At 47.4% G+C, this 13,019-nt stretch overlaps 1 non-coding gene across 1 annotated transcript; it reads left to right on the forward strand.

Moving 5' to 3' along the window:
• The first annotated feature begins 4,288 nt into the window (after positions 1-4,288).
• TRNAR-ACG (transfer RNA arginine (anticodon ACG)) lies at positions 4,289-4,361 on the forward strand. Its single transcript has one exon. It is a non-coding gene; the product is annotated as a tRNA-Arg (tRNA).
• Positions 4,362-13,019: the final 8,658 nt, after the last annotated feature.

The raw sequence follows: 13,019 nt of genomic DNA on the forward strand, positions 1-13,019 counted from the left end.
TTTTTCTGGGAGATGTATCACGACATTCTAAAACAGCGCAAAAGAACAGGGACGAGAGAACGAAACGTACAACACGAGCGCTACAACACGTACAACGTACAACACGAGAACGAACACGAGCGTTTCGTTCTCTCGTCCCTGTTCTTTTGCGCTGCTTTAGAATGTATACATACCAACTCGCCCAGGCTTCTATTTTGGCATGTATCACGAGTTCATGTTCCTTTCTGGGACAAGAAAGCGCCTGTGAATTGAAGAGAATGGCTATAACTCACGCCCCAGCTCGTTTTAGCACAGACAGTAGCCATGGCAATGCGAGAACGACCCTGACGTTTTCTCAGGAATTGGATATTGAGTCTTCGCACTGCTGCCGAGTTTTTTTCGCAGGGCGTTAAGAGGTACCTTGACGTTGCTATTAATGTCCATGCAGTTATACGAATTGATTTCGCAGAGAAGGAAAGTTAGTGTGGGCATGTAAGTGAATCTGTTTACTTTAATTAGGTACTACTCCCTAGGATGTGCGGGATCGAATCGCGATCGGCCTCGGCGGCTGCTTTTCGCTGGAGCCAAAAACCCAGGCGCCCGTGTTTTGTGCGATATCAGTGCACATTAAAGAACCCCAAGGGGATGGGAATTTCCGCAGTCCTCCACTCATAGCCTGAGTCACTTTGGGACGTAACACCGCACAAACAAAACCAAACTTTAATTAGACAAGTACTGCTGATCAAATGCATGTAATAACTGTTGCTTTTATGAAACTAATGCACGGGCCAATGATGAAATTTACCATGATAAGATTTTTTTATATCCCCGCTTGCTTGGGCTGCGTACTGTGCGTTCTGAATTCCGGTGCAGTTTCCAGTCACCTTCGCCCGAGCGCAGGTGAACGCCGCTGTATGAGCGCCTGATGCGGCCTTCAAGCAGCGTAATAGTCTTTTGAAGCCAGGACGTTTACAGGAGATAAAATTATATCTTATCAATTGTCGGGGATTACACGCGCGTCCATATTGAGCAGTAAGTATTGTGCACAATGTTAAATGAACATTCATAATGCGTCTCAGCCAGCATAGTCTGAGCATGCGTTCGCCCTTTGCGCAAGAAAATTAAAAAGGAATAAGTTTGAGGGAATAATCAGTTTGTAATCTATTCAGTTTTACAGAAAATGTTTTCACTGACAGCGCAAGAGAGGGAATTGGTAAAAAAAAATAAAAATAAAAAAAATGAGTCGACGGCTGACGGTTTGTCGAAACGTTCTAGCCAATGCAGATAGTTAGGAGGATGCAATAAATGAAATACGTGGTTAAATTAAACATTTTTTAGCACCTACACACACACTATGAGCATTCACAGGAAGTTTTTCGGCTGTCTACAAGCTCGTTGTCCCCAGCGATAGCGGGTACGCCGCACCGTGCAGCCGAGTACTAGCGCGCCGAAAGCCGTCAAACCAGAAGGCCCGAAGGCCAGCGATGGCGGAAGGGTCACATGATCAAATATGGCAGCGCCCATGCGCTCGCGCTGTAAAGGGTCTTACCATTGCTGCCGGTCTAAAAATTACAACTTCTTGACCATCGGAGCATGCTGCCTGCTCTCACGACTTGCAACTAATGTTCTGGGGGCCTATGCGCACTATATTGTTACGGAAGACAAGGAAGAAGAAGCGGGCAGTGGCGCGGGCAGGAGCGCTCGCGCTAGGCCCGCGAACATTCATTAAACATCATCTACCATCGTCATCGGTCATGTTCTGTCTCCTGTCTTCATCGGCTTGCCGCTTCGTAACATTTGGTGGAGGTTCGGGGTACGGCATCTCCATCCTCGCCTTGGAGCATCGACGTCATCTTCAAGCCGGGACCATCACCGAGGGCCCAGGGACATCGCCGAGCAGCTTCGCCCCAGCCCTTCAAGCCCAGACCTGAACAACTACCACCGCCCAGCCCGCAGCCCGGACCTGAAGACAAGGAAAACAGACATACCGATCAGAACCGAGATGAAGGACCCGAAAGACTCGAATGACCCGAACTAACCGATGGACACGAACACGCAACCCCCGCCCAAGCTGCCCGACGTGACCTCGAGCCATCGGTCCCATGGACTCTGGTGACGGATGGTTGACAGCTCCAAGGGAGGCGGATCACCCACGAATCAGACATCGTACCGGCAAGCCGTTCTATTCTTCCTTCTTCCTCTTCTTCTTCAAGCATCCAGACACGCCCATCATCATGCCATAAAGTCATTAACATCGCTAAACTTCCTCGTCCACGATCGGGACGATCGCTCGGTGGCCCCGGGTCAAGTTACGGACGACAAGGAAGAAGAAGCAGGCAGTGGCGCGGGCAGGAGCGCTCGCGCTAGGCCCGCGAACATTCATTAAACGTCATCTACCATTGTCATCGGTCATGTTCTGTCTCCTGTCTTCATCGGCTTGCCGCTTCGTAACAATATTGTGCACTGGATCCATTTTAACATATGGAATTTCACAGCGCTGGCAAATTTAGGGGCGCCGGCTCTTCGGTCATGCTCTGCTACCGTGGACGTAATTTTCGCTGAACACGGAATGTAGCACAAACCTTGAGGGAAAAAAGTGCGACGAAGCTTCAAAACTGGCAAGCGCAGCAACAAGGACACTATTTTGCTGGTAACTAAATCTTATTTGTATGTAAACATTTCGGGAAGCGTTGCGATGACCGAGGGCACGGTTTGTTTATACGCAGTGCAAGAAGCAGCGCAAAGGCTTGAGAAACATGTAAAGTATTGTGCATTACAAGCGCTCTGTTTTTTTTTTTCTTTCTTTATGGGCCCATCGCTTAGTAAATTGCTCTCTTCATCGTTTTATGTATTTCGGCTGTAGCCGTCACTTATTGTGAGCCGATGGTCGATTGCGAGTACGCTGTTGCCATGTTGGCCCCTGAGGGATGCGACGCCGCGGGCCGCGCCGGCTCGCTAGCAATCACGGAGTCTCCGCTTACGTCATAGTGTGCGTCACTCTACCCCGACTACGTAGTCGGAGGCAACAGTTTGAATTCGACCGGCGAGAACAAGAAAAAACTTCAACTTCTTATCGCAGTATCTCAGCAATTCGATTTTTTTGCTGCCGGATATGCGGCGACAGTGTCACCAAATGTAGTTTATTAGATTTTCAAAACATCTTTGCTGTCTTTAGTATCCCTTTAAATGCATCATGCGATACTTTGACAGTACTGTAAAAGGAAGTCGGAATTAAAGCTGGCTTCCTCATGAACGGGAGATTTCATATAGGTACCATAACTGTTGGTATAGAATGCAAGAAGCGTACTACGTGTAGCATGCGAGGATGGGAGCGAAAGGTTCCAGCAAAAGTACAGAAAAAAAGCAATTTTGCTCTCATCCTAGCCTCTACGTCATCATATTGCAATTTACCCACCTGCAACCGACATGGGCCTTTATCTACGCGACCAAAACAATCCATTTCTCCGGACAGTGATTCAAGTCAGGCTCAGCAGACTCCTTCCAGGGTTCGTGGTGTCGTCATGTCAAAATATGTGCGGTGCCGGGACTGGATATCTGCGTGAAGTTATGCTTGCTTATAGGTTGTTAAATGTGCGTTTCTCTCATGAATATCTGTGCAATGTCACCAAGAAGAAACTCTATAGAGACCTCACTGACATCATGCTTCCCCAGCCATTGTACCGTTTGCCATACCGTGGAGGCCCCGGACAAGACGTCCTTAAAAGAGTTAAAAGAATGCCGGTATAATATCTTCAGTCGCAACTTTTTTCTTTAAATTGCACACTAACACGCTACCCGTTAAGACATGGCTTCATAGCAAAGGCATCTTCATACCCTGGACTACCAATTGTTTTTTATGCAAAAACCTGAAACAATAGAGCATGTTTTTCTTGACTGCTGGGACCCAATATGTCACTGGGATGTTTTACAGCGCACGCTTAAGAAACAATTACCACTCGATCCATATGGAATAAGGTTCTTGCCGATAGAAACATCACAGGATATACCATATGATATGATTATGCTTCTGGGCCTGCACTCAATATGGAAAACGAGGATGCAATTTGAACATGCTGATCTTGTCGTGCGTCCTGTTCGCGAGCATTTTGTTGAAAGTGTCGTTTCACTAAGAGAGTGTTACCGAGCACTCCCCGATCCACCAGAATGGATTACCTTGCTTGATGTTTTGGTGTAGCTGAGAGAATTTTAATCCGTGTTTGCCGAAGCCTGGCTTTTCGCGTTTTATGCACTGTATTTCTGATTTCGCTTTCAGATGTCAAAATCGGCAATAAAGAAAAAAAATAGACATGGGCCTGTGGCGCAACGGATAACGCGTCTGACTACGGATCAGAAGATTCCAGGTTCGAATCCTGGCAGGCTCGCTTCAATTTTTTCGACCTCTTCCTTTTTGTTTTTATTTCTAATGTAAACGCGTGTGTATGGGTGAATTTTTCGGCCATAATCGCTACATTCTGCACCTCGAATGGAAATATCTGCCGGTCTCGCCGTGCACACCGAAGCGCGTTTTTATGCCTCTCCGACACTCAACACTTAGGACGTTTTCCTGGAATGCGTACCCTTACTCTACTCCCAATCTGTAAACATGGAGGCTTAGCTCCCCTCTTTACATCCACGTGTTGTTTCACTTACTTTTGTCTACGGAACACCCCATTTCTTACAACAAGACTTCAAGAGGAGTTCCTACCTCCCGTGAAACAGGCCACGTGCTTCACGTCCGGTCCCCGAGTAACCTGATGCACGTAGCCTTTTACCAGACCCAAATCCGGTGTGAAGAGATGATTGATTTCCAGCGGGGCGTTGGGCGGAACTGCAGACGTAGAAGCGATCTGTGCATAGGACAGGGTTTCACCGATGATGATGAGTTTCAATGCCTCAATAGCATCAAGTCCCAGAAGTGATGAACAGTGCTCCGCGACCTAGAAGTTTATTGCAGCAGACTTATGTTGGAACTTGACGGTTGTGGAGAAAAATCCCAAGTTCTTCACCACTTGCTCCGAGTAGGTCTGGATGATTAGATGCGATTGAAGCAGGCGGATATGTGAAAAATACGTCTCGTAGTCACAAACATTCATGAAAGAGACGACTGCCCCGGTGTCGATCCCTAAGGAAAGGGTCACATTATCAATTTGAATGAGAAGTCGCATAAGTGACACGGCACTGCCGCCATCTTCGATAGTGAGGAGAATCAACGTACTTGTAATGATACTTTCTTGAGTTTCCAGTTCGTTGACGGATCCCGTAGTGTCTTCTGCTGAACGGTACACTTGGAAAAGATGTCCCTTTTTTCCAAATGTCTGGCAGTATTTGTGGCGAGCAGGACAACCCGTAACATTCGCCAGTGATCCGGCGAGCCACAGCGAGAACAGCTACCGCGTCGAGCCGACGACGCTGATACACCCGGTTGCCTCCTTTCCTGCCGGGGACGCCGACTTCTTCACTCTCGGCTTCCGCCATCACTACCCAGTTGGGGGGAACGACAGTCCGTTAGCCGCCATCTTGAAGTGAAGGCAGACAGGGAAGGATACCGCCATATTGGACTGGAACAGGACGGGAAAGACCGCCATCTTGAAAGTCTCGCCGAGAACGCGAGACTGTGGCTGCTGACGCTGTGAAACGGCGTCTACTTGTAGAACGCCGAATCCCTGCATTATTTTGTCGGTGCGTTCCTCTTCCTGAGAAATTTCCATTGCCGTCTTGATGGTGAAATTCTCGCCGAGTTGGATGAACCTGTGTTGAATTTGATGGAACTGCAAGCCGCAGAAGATTTGATCTTGCACCATGATGTCGGTAGCGGGGCCGAAATTGCACGATTTGGCGAGCCGTTAGACATCTCGAATGTATTCAATAGTTGGCTGTGCAGGACTCTGCACTCTGCGTTTGAAATGTTCGCGGTTGAAATATTCGTTTTAGTCTTCATGAAAGTGCTTATTTAGCACTTGAAGAGTCGCTTTGTATACGTCCGGGGCCTCGGAGTCACCTGTCCCCTCGTCTGTTCCAGCCGGTGTCTCTTACTCGGCGAGGCTGTAGTAAATACTGATGACTTCTGCTCCCAGCGTATTGAGCAGCAGCGCTTTCATATGGTCCGGCGTAACGGTCTTGGCGGGAGCGTCGGCGTAAGCCTGGAAGACACGTCGCCATTTAAGCCAATGAACAGCTGGAACGCCGGAGCATGACAAGAATGATGGTGGAGTAATCGCCACGTTCATTTTGAAAACTCTAGCAGCAGGCGAAACCAGGGGTTCGGGACAGCCGTGCAGAAGACGGCGCAGTAGCGTCGATGGGTCAGGCAGACGACGTTGTAGTCGTGTCGAAAAGCAGCAAAGTTCAAAAATGCTGCTTGATGGTAGGGAAGCATAAGTAGGGAGCATGTTGGGGCACGCCGGGACGGCTGTCTTCAAAGAGTGAGATGGACGTAGTCGCGGATCGAGGTTGAGAGACTTTATTCAGAGAGGGGCGCCTAAAATATACCCAGGTGGATGGAATGGATGGAATATAGGAGCGTCCCCTTTGAAACGGGGTGGTAGCAATAGCTATCATGCTCATTTTTCTCCCTATATCTTAATTATTGATTTAGAATGGTTAACTAAACCATCATTCTATTTATTAAATTTTTGTTCCTACATTACTAACATTATGTCACTTCTCTGCTTTTAAGCCACCAATCTTCCAGTCGTTTTTTGCTAGTTTCCACCGCCGGTTTATTCACCCGGCCACTGTTATCTCTAAACCCCAGAGCTTCAGGAACGCAGCGCCGCTAATGCAGCGCCCCCTTGAGGCGAGTAAGCTTTTGTCAAGAAAATCGAAATCACGAGACAACAATAACGTTATTTTATCTGAGAGCTTATTATTGACGCGAACAAATATCATCCTTTTCTGGAGCCGGCGCTCGGGAACTACCGAGGTGGTGCCGGCGCGGATGGTTTGCGGAAGGTTCGGCAGCCCTGGCGCTTGCGCGCTTATTGTTGCTCCTTCGGACAGCTTTCTAAACACTGCGTGGCAAATAACTATCGTATTTGCAAATACAGTTTGCTCTGTCGATTGATCGCGTCAGTTCATCTATTGCAGCCGGGGGGCCACTGGTTGGCGCAACTGATAACGGTGGCAGCCTGTGTGACAACGGCGAACCACGAATAACGATAACCGCCGATAAGTTCGTTAACTGCTGTTAGGAATAACTGTGTTTAGGCTGCCCGTGTGACTAGCGACCCGCGGTCAATGCTGACGGCCCGGTTCAAAGAAAACTTTCCAGGAATCCGCTTCCCTAAGGAGTGACAGCGGGGGCGAGAGGAACGCCGCGCCCATACAGCCGTGCTCAGGAAGCTTGTTGGCTCCAAAGAAAAGGAGGCCAATTATGTTTTGGGTCTTCTACTACCGTTTACATGGACCCGACAGAGGGAGTTGAGTTGAGAAGTGCAGAGGACTCGACCCTACCGAGTTTACATGAGCCCGACCCGACGAGCGCAGAACCGGCTCTGGACGAGCGGCGATTACGGTGGCACCTTGCATCGAGGCGAAGAACTAACAGACGGCACCCAATTCTGATTTTTCCCCCGTATCTATTACGTTTTCCGTTCAGCTCTCATCTCACACTGCGCCCCCACTCAACCCGACAGAGTTTACATGCTTCCTGCAGCGGGGCGAGTCCAGTCAACCCACTCTTGAACCGGAGTTTACTCGACCCCTCAACTTCTCGACTCAACCCACAGCGTTTACATGATCCCTGTAACCGGTTTTCGACCGAGTAACTGTTGGGTCTATGTAAACGCCGCTATAGAGGCACGCATTTCCTTGTGCCTGTTGCTGGCGCCCTCCCCTGCTCAAGCTGTAACGCTGAACTCCTCTCGTGCCTGGTCGCCTGTAACCAAAGCCACCTAGGTGGCATTGCTGTAACTCGCTGCCACCCTCACTCTCTCATCTTAGGGAAGGGGGTGGAGTAGCAGCGCAGCCGCTGGCTCGCGGTTCTGCAGTGGCAGGGGGCACATGGAGAGAGAGGGTGGCGTGAACCTTTCATTCATTGTTATTTTATTTATTCGTTATACATATAGTACATCAAAACCCCTTGGGCCGATAGCAGAAGGTAGCTGAGGCCTACAGTCATACATACTTGGCAGCAAAAATATTACAGGGATAAGACAAAATGGACACAAAGTTAGGCTAGTGAAACACGAAAGGAAAAAACTGGGAGCTATGCATGTAACTATGCATTATCAAAAATATTTTCGCGGAATAATCAGAGTTTCTGCATACTTCGAAGTCAAGCGGAATATTATTCTATATATTTGCACCATAGAACTGGTATGGCTCTGACCATAGGCATCTTAAAGGGTGAACCGTTGGTGAAGTAGAAGCAATAAATTTGCTCCGCAGGACTAATTCAAACTGCTCCTGCGCCAGACATCGAAAAGATACGCGCCTATACATGTGTTTTGAGTGGCGGCGCGCTCCCACTCGTTTTGGAAGGGCTTCAGGTTAGCTGAACGCTGCATAATGTGCGCTTGCTGCCGCGGACTGATTGCATTGCTTTTGGACTTATATACGCAGTGCAGTAACATTCAGGCAGTGGCAAACGTTCGTGCATTGAATAAACCCACATTCAGTAAAATTTAATTTCTCATCCTCTAAACCGTTCTACATATATTGCGAAAGTGCCTCGAAATTTTTACGGTACTATTTACGCAAAATGTTCTTTGCGAAGAAATAAATCCCTTATTAGACGCATGCATACGTTGGAAAATTATTGTAGTCCTGCTGTCAAGGCAGGCGAAGATGTAACCATACTTATCTATAGGCATGTCGGAACGTGTCTTGCGATCCGCAGCCCACCGGTATATGGCAGAAACACGACAGGAGGCCGAGAGAGATATGAGCCACGCAGTTACGAGTGGTATACACTAATCTTGCCCCCGATGTCTTTAACGTGGAATTATTAGAGAGATGTGCGAAAAGTTTCGAATATTGAATATCCAAATCGACAAGTTTCTTTGGCAGATGCATTTTTATCAGTGAAAGCAAACATTAAATTACGAAAACGCGACCCATGTTGAGAGTGAAGTACCTGACTACCGACTAAATATACGACCTAAATATTGTCCACAAGTATCCTAAAAAGAAAAGGAAGTCTGATATTTGCATGTATCAGACAGGGCTGCTAAGGTGCTGCAGACATGCGATCACAAAACTTCGGCCCTGTTGTTTAACGCTGCGAGCGGATTTCCCTTTGCGTCGCTTATGAATGCAGGAATGAATTTAATAGCTATATTTTCACCCTCTCTTGTTCGCCCATCCATAGCGCGAGAAAATGACTAACTTGCCCATATAAAATCAGAAACAAGGTAAAGTGTTGGGATCGACGCTACATCTCTCGGGGTGATTCCTGTAACCACAGGAAGGTAGCTGATCTGAAAAATAAATTGGGTTAATTTGGGAGTGGTTAGAATCGAACCCTACGCCTTCGGGTTGAGAGACGGGCATGCTACCATGCATAGGCATGGTATGAATGCACTATACACCCTCACTAGATAACTACGAAGTGACACCATGAAAACATTGCCCTTTATCATCTTCAAACGGTCAGGGCGAGTTTTTTATTCGTTTTTTTGCTAAGTTCGAGCACGCGCTTGTCACCACCTTCGCGCTTGTTCTTCGCGTTTCCACATGCTTCCTTGCATTGGCCGCGTTTGTTTCCACGGGTTTAGTTGGCTCGCCACGACAATAAAATGTCTAAGTACATCCATGCGAACTCTAGATCTACGTCAACTGGAACACGTGACATAAACAGGCAGTGAAAGAAGAAAAATGGCTAGAGTTTTAACACAGCTGAAGCGAGTACGACATACAAAAGCGTTTGCGCGCAGGTGGAAGTTGATTGAGACGGTTGATTGACGCACAGCGCGAGAGTGCTGCAGTCTAACAAGAAGTTTCGCACTGGTTTTCTAAGAGAAATTCTTGGTTTCGAATCCAACCCGACGGGTTTCTTTTACGTGACAGCGTATGAAGCTTGTTCGGCAGAAAAGCCGGCGCCGTCTTCGTACCCCAGAATTGGAAAAAACGAGCCGGAAAAATTCGACCGGCATGCGGCAGCCGCTCGAAATAATCGAGACTATAATACGTCGCTGCCAAAACAAATGGCGCCTTCGCGTTCGATGTTTGAAAGCGGCGTTCTGTCAATTTCTCAGTTCCCTCAAGACGGAGCTTAAGTGTCCCCCTAATTTATTTTCGCCCGAGCTTGGCAGCGGCACACCCGCAACATTCATGGTTGGGTTTGAACGTGTGCAATTAGAGGTGTATAGGACTGAAACAAATGCTGTCCCTGGAACGCCGGCAACAGGCGAGGATTCTATAGTGAACATGTCACGGCATCGCTGCTGCAACGTCAGTGCTCGCAAACGGCGTAATGAAAAGAGTGCGCAAAGTCTTCTCGAGTTGCAGACTTCTGTGTTTTTGCTCTCGTATATATGCACGGTGTCAATACTGTCAACCACACGAACAGCACGAATTAAACCGTATTCTTTTTCAATAACGGCGTGCTTCTTGTCTGGCACACACTGCGTACGCACAGGTACGTCGTGCAGACGGCAGCATCACCTAATAAGGGCTTCAAGTGTGAGTGAACCTTATCAAATCAATACATTTCCGAAACAAAGCCTATCCTATATGGCTGAGCTCACGAGAAATCTTTAACCGCACGCCAATAGACAACCGGTATCTGTTCTCCGTATTACAACCCCCTTTCAAGTCGATTTTTTCTTGAACCGCATTCATGACGCACAGTCTAGTGGGCAATGTTAACGAAAAAAAAGAACAACAGTCTTGATGTGTGCACACGCATATCAGATAGTATGTTGCGCAACGGCCACATGTAACAAGAGTTCACAAGAAGTGGGGGCGGCAGGGGCGGGGGGGATGATTAGCGAATTTATTAAGAGATGCCACATGAAGAAATGGTGCTAGATTCTACGGGCTACTAACATTGCGCTGACAGGTCAGGGATGACGCTTTCTTGCTGCGACAGCAATGTACTGCGCAGCCGTCTAGGCCCACGCACAAGGCACGAAGACAAACCTCATTCAGCCATGGGCCAACAGTTCAAAAAATGCTTACAACGTTGCCAGGACGTACTTGCAGGCATCCTGTAATTTCTCGCGCCCAGGTGCGCGTTATTCACTTCTGTTACTGGTGGCAACAGATACTGCACTGATGAGGCGAGGGCCATACGAAAACGCCGTCGGCGTCGAAAAAGAAACTATACTGTTGACCTCACGACAGCGCCGTTGTCCTGAACGCACGAAGATCACGTCCGTCAGCTGGAGCTCATGTCTTGTTGTCTTTTACCGACACTCTTCGATCCTTGCCGCTGTAAAGTTGCCTTTGAGCCGTAAAGATTCTTATCTTATGCACTGTTCCAAGGTACGACACAGTTGGTATGCATGCGAAGCCGTTGTCATCAAGGGTGAAAAAATGTAGCTGGCTTGCATGATTTCATTCTCGACATCTTGATCTGTGTCTTCTTGATTCTTGAGTAGCAGAAACAGCTTAACATTTCCATGTGGTAGGTTAGATGCTCTCCAAAGGTACCCTTGCAGGATATACATATAACGAGCAGAACGTGCGTGACAATACGCTGGTGAAGCTGTGACTGCCACCGGGCCAAACGAGCCGCCATTTGTCTCTTCGTTCAAGTGAGCGAATTCTATCTTCGAGCTTCCAGGCATCCTTGTGGCCATATTTTTTTTTATCGCAAAGAACGCACCGGAAAGGCTTTTCGGTTAAATGGGTCTTTCCATGGCTGTCATCTCTCAAGCTCGATCTAGATGCAAAGAAAACAAAACGATCATACATTGGTATAGGCATACAAACGGCATATGGCAACGACACTATGTGAATTGAAATGAGTAACCTTGATCGATGCAGGAAACTTCATTTAACTAACAAGAGCAATGCAAAATAATGTGGCGCCATGCGTGCGCTACTCGAAATGTCCTCAAAGCTGTGCTCGACGCACTTTACAGCGTTCTTCAGACTTTGCGCGACCTACCACGACAGGAAGGATACGTAGCGGTTTGTTTTGCGCGATCCAGAGATCATGGTATCTACTTCGTTCAGTCACGTGCTCACCGCGCAGTAATTTTGAGGTGTTATAGACAAAAAGAACAAAAAAAAAGGGAGGGGGGGTCGGTCCGGTAGCAACAGCTAATTTGCCATTGTCACTTCAACGAGTAGCGAAAACGCAAGCCAAGCGCCATGCTATCGAGAGCAGCAGCTTTAAATTGCGGAAAGTGGAAAACACTGTCCTTGACCACATCTTCCAAAGGTGAGTAAAAAGAGTTTCAGTCACTGACCAAGTCAATATGAAAAAAGAAGACGTTTCGGAACCCCTACGGGTTCCTTGATCACAATGAACCCGTATCTGATGAGCGCAAACAAAGGTATCTGATGAGCGCAAACAGTAGACGATCCACGGAGAAAAAACAAGGACAGACGCTTCTACATCAAATGCTTTAACAAAGAGCCTTTCTCCAGTCGCCGTTAACAAGCTGATAAATTTTTCCATTAGCTATATCACTCTTAGTGAGCTTCACAGCTGATGAGAAGAATTGCTGCCAAACGTTAGATAAGTACCAACAGGCTGCACCACATGTCTAACATTATGTCTTAATTATGAATACTGAAAGGGGGCGGCTTTCGGTCATGCTTAGTCTTCCTTAAGATGGCTTTTTTAGTGAATAGATTTAAGTTAAACGCAAGGTAAATTCAACTCTGGCAAGCTGTTTTCTTTGTTGTCATACGTTACATGTGATAAGTGCAGAAAAGTAAAATTCGGTAACATTAAAATCGTCTGGTACCGCAATTGGCCTCAGTGCTCCATTGAAGGTCCATTTTTAACATAGCAACCGTCGCAAAATATTAAAAAAGATCTTTTGTAGCAGGTGGCATCCCGCCAGTAACAATACTTGCCTTTTTCATCTGCCTTTCTCGCAAAAGCATCTCGGCTAGCTGTTGTCATCAATGGCTTGAAGATT

Source organism: Amblyomma maculatum, chromosome 7, assembly GCF_055883805.1.
Source record: "Amblyomma maculatum isolate TAMU_Amacu chromosome 7, ASM5588380v1, whole genome shotgun sequence".
NCBI classification, from domain to species: Eukaryota; Metazoa; Arthropoda; class Arachnida; order Ixodida; family Ixodidae; genus Amblyomma; species Amblyomma maculatum.